At 36.9% G+C, this 9,014-nt stretch overlaps 2 long non-coding RNA genes across 2 annotated transcripts; both read right to left on the reverse strand.

The window, feature by feature from the left end:
* Window positions 1–1,004: 1,004 nt before the first annotated feature.
* LOC141728697 (uncharacterized) lies at window positions 1,005–4,203 on the reverse strand. Its single transcript, XR_012579845.1, has 3 exons — window positions 4,100–4,203; window positions 2,274–2,296; window positions 1,005–1,105 (listed from the first exon to the last, which is right to left on the reverse strand). It is a non-coding gene; the product is annotated as an uncharacterized LOC141728697 (long non-coding RNA).
* An 833-nt stretch (window positions 4,204–5,036) lies between these two features.
* Window positions 5,037–7,936, reverse strand: LOC141728698 (uncharacterized). The gene is made up of 3 exons (XR_012579846.1): window positions 7,825–7,936; window positions 6,117–6,343; window positions 5,037–5,138 (listed from the first exon to the last, which is right to left on the reverse strand). It is a non-coding gene; the product is annotated as an uncharacterized LOC141728698 (long non-coding RNA).
* Window positions 7,937–9,014: the final 1,078 nt, after the last annotated feature.

The raw sequence follows: 9,014 nt of genomic DNA on the forward strand, positions 1-9,014 counted from the left end.
CAAGGTGCTATAAACCTTTTTGTTTTTTAGTTCTCCCTTCGTTCTAGGTCTCCTCCCATCCCAAATGAAATATGTATTATTGTCATAAGTGTTTGTCAGCAACCAGAACACATCTATCACTTTAACACATGAGAAATTCATATCTACCTTCCCCAGCAATTCTCAGCCTACAGTCTTTTTCAAACAATTGAACTGAATTTCTGAATAAATACAAAAAAACCACAAGGGGAGCTCATTTAATAATTTTTTTTTTCAAAGGTGATCTTTACTTTCCTTCATTTCCTTGTTTTCACAGTTGTGCTTCTAAGTGAAGAGTACTTTGTATCCACCCAATCAATTTATTTTTGGACTTTGGTTGCTACAAGTCCTGCTTACCATTCCTAATTTACTTAAGCATTATAGATAACCATCAATTCAGTCTAATTTATGCCTAATTTGTTTTTTTCCTCACAGCATAACAGGAAAATCATTACAAATCACATTTATTAACTCTGAAGCTCCAGACAAGGCACATTGTGTGACTCTTGGGGATGGCCTGGCCTCAATGATACTTCTGGGTCCCTTCAAACTCAAGAGATTCTTCAATTCTGTGAACTTGCACTCTGTCTCCATTTTTCCTTTACCCAGTTTCTTCTACTAAGCAGTGTCTGGGTATAACTTACGGCACAAAATTCAATTTACAACTTTTCTTCAAAATATGAATGAGCTAAAATGATTGTTCACTCACAAAAATACAAGAACTGCCACTCATTCATATATTAAAAAAGAGATGAAGACCTAATTTTCAGATCCTCACATTCCCAACCTTTTCGCTCTCCCCCTGCCCCACCTCATCCCAGAGCTAGAAATGCATTAAAAAACCTGCATCTTCACTGGCCACTCAAGAAACCAAATAGCAAATTTCACAAGAGTAATGCACATTTTAAATACCTAGAGCAAAGCACTGCCATGAGTTGATCTCTTAAAAACAAGACAAGCAACTGCTTTAATACATACCCACACGCACCCTTTGCTGCAGCGCGTCTCTGCATCCCCCTCACAGACTGTGGTACTCTAGAGAGGGCTCTCAGCCACCTCCTCTTCTTTTACCTCCTCTCTTTCAGGGCTGTTTACAGTGAGAGCACTTATGAATGACATTAATTGCATCATTGCCCTGAGGTCAATCAACATTTAATAGCCCCACCTGACAATCTAGTCACCACAGGTGGATATTGTTAGTATAGTAATACTAATGATCTCCAGCTGTGAGATCTCCATCTAAACACTCTGTTTTCCTATCTACTTCTAAAAGTCTTTTCAATAAGATATGGTAACTGGTAGGAAGACTGAATATAAAGATTAAGGTACAAGGCAGCATCCCATCTGTCTTACCCTTAAGACTTTAAGAGAGTAAATTCTAATGTGTTTATAATGAATTGTTATGAAGTTCAGATCTTCTTGCTTAGGCAAATAGCAAATATTAATTATGGTCACTTTCAGTGACCACTAGAGAGTCACTACCTTGTGAATGCAGAAAAAACTTGACCTGTTTAGCTGCAAATGGAAAGGTACTTGTAAACATAACCTGAAATAGCACACTGGTCAAAAAGGAGAGAGGAGACTGCTACAAGTTCATAAAGGGCAATGCTGTCCACTGATGTCATTAAATCTTGGAATACTAAAAAGCCTGTGTTTGTATAGCATATTAATTTGAGACTAATAAATGAATATTGTCTCTCTAAGCATTTTTTTAGCTGTCCAGTGAAAACCCCAACAACAGGCAGATTAAACAGCAAATATAAGATATTGTTGAGGCAGAAAATATTAAAATTATCAAGAAGCAATTGGTGAAGTATTGAACCAGAAAAAAAAATAAATCCACCTATGACAGTTAGACATATTGATATAGATAAAAACTTTCATTTCAAAAGTCTTCTCCTAACAGGAAATGCTAAATTATCTCACCATATTCCTAGCTAATAGCTGCTGTTCAGCAGTATATCAAGTTTGTTGCATTTCTGCTGCTTCTCAGTATTCCTCCTGGCCTGCTTCTTAGAGGCAAATCAATGAATTGGTTCCAAGAGAAAAAATGAAGTTGCTTTCCCTCCCACAGGTACTTAACACACTTTATAGCAGTGCAGCAAAAGACAGACTCAGGAGAAGTACAGGTTGGAGGAAATCTGTTTATCATCCCAAGAATGTTCCATATCTCAAGGACCAGAAGCAGAAACACAGTTAGACAGGAGCTAAATGAGGGAAGAAAAGCACATGCACAACAGCATAGTTCCTTTTACCTGTTTGCAATCCTCAGGATGCGCTTAGACAGCAAGAAGTAACAATGAGAGACAATTAATTCCCTCTTCAGCTTCAGGAAAGAGCTGTCAATTACATTCAGCAATTAAACCTGGTTCTATATCACCTATTCTAGCATGAATGTGAAGGCAAATTAGCAGCTGTATTTGCATCATAATGCACTGTGCTACCAGACTGGCAGAATTTCAAACAGACATTTACTGAAATATTTTATCAGCTTTGTGTCTGAAATACTTACAGAAAAAGGGTAATGCCTGCATGGTGAAAAACTACCATTTCAAACCAGCCCACTTTAGACCTAAGCTATCCAATATAGCCTGGAGGAGAACTAGGACTGAATGCCAACAGACCTTTTGACGATACCTAGGTATTTATGAAAATTTAATAAAAAGCTGCTTCTTGTCTCTTCACTTTTTTTTTTCTTTTTTCCTTTGAGCAATGAGGAAGACTACAGAGTTTAAATGAGCATACTCCACATATTGGAAGTCACAAGCTTCAGAATAAATATTCCTGGTGAGATTTCAGTTTATTAAGTTCTAAATTAGAAAAAGGGCAAAAAATAAGATTAACTGAGGCATGACAACATCACTACTGCCAGGAATCACTCAACACTTCCTTGCTACCTTGCAATAAAGAAAAAGGTAGCCAAGAGGAAAGGGATGCTATACTACCGGAAATATTTAAGTACTTTTACAGTAATTACTGTTTATTTACACATTTTGCTTCATCACCCAAGTTATTCATCACTACAGCATTTCTTTGTGAGTTCTGCATGTTCCTTCAAAGCCTGAGGTCACTTGAGGGGGAGTGTGAGGGATGGTGGTTTGTTTTGGAGGTTGGCAAACAATCACTAAATATACTAAGCAATGTCTCTGTCATTGTTAAGGTGACATACTATATAGCGGTCACTTACAAGTTAATGTAGAATTACACAAATATAGACTTTTTCATTGGAAAGAAAACAAATCTAAAATTATATTAGTTTGTACAGCTGAATAGGAAAAAAATAATCCCAAAACCAACCAAACAAACAAACTAAAACCCCATAATATTTATTTAGATTTAGTTTACATCCTGTAATCTGGATTTAATCCAGAGAGTTTACATCTAGATTCCCAACTTCTCTCCTCACAGGTGAAGATTTCACAAGGCCTGCTTCCAGCTGAGGACTAAAAAGAGTTTAGAACTGGAAATGCAGAAAGATTGCAAGGCACTGGAATAGAACAAAGAGAAGGGTGCTGTGAGGAGAGTGCTGAAAGCAGCGCAACAGGAGATGAGCATTAGTTCTTTAGGTGTGCAATGTCAGTTGTCAGGCTTATTTCTACATTTCACTGCATCAAAGAAAAAAGTTTTGTACCCAGCTGAGTGGCAAATAAGATGGAAAACCACTATACAAACCATCCTGGACTTTTAAGGCACAGTTCTGCTTTGAGCAAGGGAGAATAAGAGCAGATTTTTTTCTTTCTCGCTCAAGATCAAAACAAAGATTTTAATTGCTGAAGTTGATATCAAATATTTTTGACCTTTATCACTGCCTTCTAATCTGAAATAAATAACTCAAAGGACATCTGGTGAAAGCATGCTGAAGTTCATGAACTTTAATACATGCCCACTGATGTTTTCCCCTGGCAGTTGCTTGTTCTTTAATCAAGACATAATAGTAAGTGTCAGAAGTAAGCACGCTCATACCAATAACCACCCTACGTGACTGTTAGGGGGTTTTGTTTGGTTGGTTGGCTTTTTTTTTGTTTTCTTTTCTCAGATATAACCCACTATTGGTGTGATTTTTCACTGAGTAAACATGTACCCTTCAAGTTCTGATTTTCATTCACATCCAGTCTTGTGAACTGCTACATATGATGATAATGGTTCATGCCACTGTACTCAGCCTCCGGAACAGTGAGTCCTGCAGAGAAAAGCACACAGGAGCCATTCAGAGAATAAAGTTTTTTAAAGATGAAAATGATTGAGTCTGCTTGAAAGGATATCTGCAAGTAGGGTTGGCAGGTGCTTGGCAGGTGAATGCAAGAAAAATCCTCCTCTATTGTAGGGCAGAACATGACCAAGAAAAAAGAGTTGAGAAAGGATTCCAAGTATTAACAAAAAAATTTAAAAGAGTCAGAAAAAGTTAAAATCTAGGAAATCTAGTGTTCATAACCACAAACATGAAAACAACGCCAAACATCTCCAATTGCATCCATTCCAATGATCAAAATACCAAATCTGCCTAGCTGATAGCACAATATCTGCATGCTGGATCACATTGCACACATGTCCCAACCCACACAGCTCCCTGAGACATGGGATTCCTTCAAGACACAGAGGCTGCAAGAAGCAGCACAGCTCAATTCAGCCCAGATGTCTGACACATTCAGTCATTCCAAATGGTTTGCATTGATCTCCTGGTGACCTGAAGCTCATCAGGGTAGGAAATTCAAAGTCCAGATGAAGACAAAACCTATGTGTAGAATTGTAGATGTTCTGTATTAGGAATTTTTTTTGTTATTTCTTTTGGTTTTGTTTGTTTGTTTTTTTTTTTTTTTTTTTTTGATTTTCAGGGTTTTTATTAATTTCCTTTCTCAAGTCTTTGGGTGAGAAATTAGGGAAAATCAATTTCAGTTAAGCTATACTGATGTTTATGTATCAGAGGAAATCCCACTATGCTTAGAGGGACCAAAAGAAAGCCTTTTTCTTGTAAGTAATAAAGACATAGAGAAAAGTCCTGTGCTCACCTCCATTATGGGTAGAAGCCCATTACGAGTTGTTACAATTTTGTTCTTCATTATGTGGAGGAAGACAGAAAACTTAGAAAGGCATGCCAGAATATGGACTGGGTTTTGATGATCCTAGTAGGACATAGCAAGAGGAACAAAACCTGCTTGAGAGTTGTGGAGCTGGAGCCCAGTTAATATGTGCTGCAAAGTCTTTTTGTTCACAATTGGAAGGACTCCCCAGATAAATGCAATCTTATGCATGCTAAACTTCTTAACTGTAGTTAATGCAGTTTTATCGTCCTTAAAATGTGCGAGTCCCCAGATAAATTAAAAAAATCTGTTTGGTCTTTGGAAGCTTTTTTCAGACACCTACACAATTATATTAATGTATTTCTCCAGTAAATCTCCAGGGCAAACCTGAATACCGACTGAAACTCAAGAAGGATTGCACTTTACTGATAAAATTAAAAAATAGTTCAGACACCACATTACTGCCCTCTAAGTTTTTACTCTGCCAGCTTGTAACATCAGGGAGATGAGAAGAGGATACAGGTTCCAAGAAAGAATTGTTGGTCTGGAAGTAAACACTTCAATACCACACATGTCATAAGAGATAGGAACCCCTTCAAATATTAGAAATATAATTAAATTTCAATGAAAGAATAGCATTAGCTCAGTTTCTACACTGGCTAAATTCCCATTCTGATAATTACATTCTTAAAACTTCAATCTCCATTGCCATTTTTACTGACTGTAATGTATGTTATTTTCATATATTTTAGTATCATCCTACTACCTAAACACCCCAATTTTTTCTTTATGCCCTGTAACTTTTCCTGTGAAGACACAGGTTCCCCCTGGAGGCACTGGTTTTTGTCTTGCTTGCTGGAATGGGATCTGGGAGAGGAACTCCGAGATATGCTACTTAGAGCTATTGTCATCATTTAAACAAGCTGTAGTGATCATTTTGTGATAAGAGACATTATAATTAGTAGGTTAGGTAGATTTGGAACATACAGGCTCCTAAGTCTCTAAATCAGTTTGTGATTAAAGCTTCTACCTTCTTCATTAAGTGACAAAAGATAAAAAACAACATGAAAAGCTTTTTACCTGGTATAAGCCTCAGTTTCACTGCTGCAACCAATACTTGCAATTTTTCTTGGGGCATATATTATGGCTAAAAGACGTCTCAAGTTTGCATTAGGTCTGTGTGGCCAGGTTTTGGTAGCAGGGGAGGCTACATGGTTCTGTGTGAAGCAGCCACAAGGTTCCTCCATGTGCATTAGAGCCAATGCCACACAGCTCCACGATGGATCTGACACTGGCCCAGGCTGAGCCTATCAGAAATGGTGGAAACATGGTATGTTTATTCTAAAAGAATGATGTAGGTTCAGAAGCAGCATCCTTGTGATCTCACAGTGCTGCACTGGTGCTCATACAGCAATCATTTTTCTGCTCCAATATCACAGCATGCATCATTTCACTGTGCATTCTGAACCAAATGCTGAGGGTCATCATTAATTCAGAAATCAAGATTTGTTTTCTTTAGCTAGTCAGTTGTGCGCAATGAAAAAATGATTGCTTCTAGTCTCTGCAAAAGGTTTTGATTAGGGTTTGATTTTTTTTTCTTTCTGCACAGAGAAACAGACTGGAAAATTGCAAATAATAAATGACATTCAATCGTTATTGTGCTATTTTCCCATTCCATACAGTTTTGAGGTCCTCAGTGTATGATATCAAGCTCACTTCAATCCTGATCTCATCAAATATTCAGTGGTGCCTAAGAGTCCACAGGTAAACTTACCCTGTTCTGCCTAGACATTTCTTGAATTGTTAAAATGAAGTGTGTCCATCAGAAAAGCTAATAGAGTTCTGATCAAAAATGCATCGGAATCACCATACTGGGAACAGCAGAAAATGCAGAAACCCAAGAATAAAATTATCTGACATGACTAGTAGAGGAGGAGAGCTTCTAATCCCATTCATTACAGTTTGATTTGTGCCCCGAAGCACGATCACTGATCTTTCCTATGAAAAAAGAGACTCTTTAAAAAAAAATATTTTATACAGATAACAATATGCAGAACTCCATAAAGCTGTATCTGTGATGATGTTATTACAGTGAGTTTTATGGTTTAATTATGCACTGATGTAAAGTAGTTCCTTTTAAACATAATGCTTTTCAGTTTCAGTGAATGTTTTCATGTTATTTTGTTATAAAAGTAATCTTTTTGACCCTTTCTCCCCACAAATCTTTGCTTGTGGAAGAAAAGGTGACCATCTGTGAAATTTTTTAGTTTTGGGTGTTTTTGAAATTATTATTTTGTTTTTTACTTTCATTGTGTTGCACACTCTAATTACTGCTTTAAATCAAGCAAGTTTTAATCTTTTCTTTACTATACCCTTCTTTCATGGATGTCACACCCCATCTCTCATTTTCCTTATCTCTGTACAACTTTTATAGTGTTCTTCCCTCTTGGTTTATGGAAGTGGCAGAGAACTCTGACAGAACAAAAGTAGCCATTACTTTTTCATGTAGCATTTAATTCTAGCATTTCTTGTTTTCTAGAAGGATTCAGTTTAAAACCCACACATATATGTAGCTATAAGCTGGCATGGCTGTGTAGAAGACTGGCCAAGAACAGTTAAATTTCTATTTTCATCTGTACTTCAAATGACAGCTGAAGATTTAAGTGGGCAGGAGGAACAATGAAAAGAAAGAGTAGGGAAGGGAGTGATTTCTGTTCGCCCTAGCTCACTACTAGAACAGAACTACACCAGTCCAAGAACTAAAAGCAGTATCTTGACAAAAACTTACCAACAAAAGCCCTGGTGCTCAAGCCAAGCACAAAGACTACTTTTCCAACTTTGAAGTAAAATACTCCTTCATTTCTTAAGCTCTCCCCTTCAGAAAGAGTTCAGAAGCTCTGAGAAAATTAATGTCCAAAAGCAACTATGTTACTTTCTATCACATACAAATAATTCAACCCTTTCCCTATTTTTATTCCTGTTCTTAACTATGCAAGGAATAAGCTCTACTTTTTTTCTTAAACTACAAAAATGTTATATAAATTGACTCTGATGAAGAAGGTGTCATAGAGCCCTCAAGGATTAAGACATGTGAATGACTATTACGTATGTTCCAGGGAGAAAAAAAAACAGGACATATGGGACCACAGTTCCCCTCCAACCTCAAAATATGCCATTGCATAACAAGTTTGTTCAGGGAACTGAAATCAATCTCAATTCTGTCTTTGAGCAATCCCAACCAATTTAGAAATCTAATATTTTTAATAAAATTTGGTTCTCTGAGTAATATGTTTCTTTTCTATTGCAGCCATATACAATAGGTATAATAAGGAAATATTGAAGAGGACTTGTTCCTGGGGAATGTGTTTCTTCTTGCCTGTAGACATGCTTGAGTTGAGAGGTCCAAAAATGCCCACTATACAATAAAAAGTGATATACTAATTGTATAATACATGAACAGGATTTTTAATATTGTATGGATGTAATATGGTATGGATGTAAGGCACCAAATCTGATAGTGAAGAAAATTATTTCCATCTCTACTGAGATAAGATTAAGAAAATAGGAACAAATAGTCTTTAATTGATAGTTTACAGAAAAAAACAAAATTAAATAAAGTAAAAAAGTTATTACTTTTCTAAATATTAAAAATGACCATTGGAGGGGTACTTTTTATAGTCCCATGTTTTATGTGTCATTTGAGCCATCTGGCTTGCAGTCAGAGCAACTAAACTGTCATTCCCTTCATCTCCACAAGAGAGGAATATAACCTGATTTTCCTACCATAATGTGTACTGATGGAACAAGACATAAAAGCTTTTACCTGGAACAGAGCCTGGGAAGACCCCAGTGACAGCTTTTATGGTATTTCAACTCAGTTTCTGAATGGGAGCAGTTGGCCAGCCCAGAGCTGGTGACAGCGCTCTGCTGCTTGTCACAGAGGAACCTGACAAGCAAGGGCACATGAGAAGGTTCAGC

The sequence above is a fragment of the Zonotrichia albicollis genome, chromosome 3 (genome assembly GCF_047830755.1).
Source record: "Zonotrichia albicollis isolate bZonAlb1 chromosome 3, bZonAlb1.hap1, whole genome shotgun sequence".
NCBI lineage: Eukaryota > Metazoa > Chordata > Aves > Passeriformes > Passerellidae > Zonotrichia > Zonotrichia albicollis.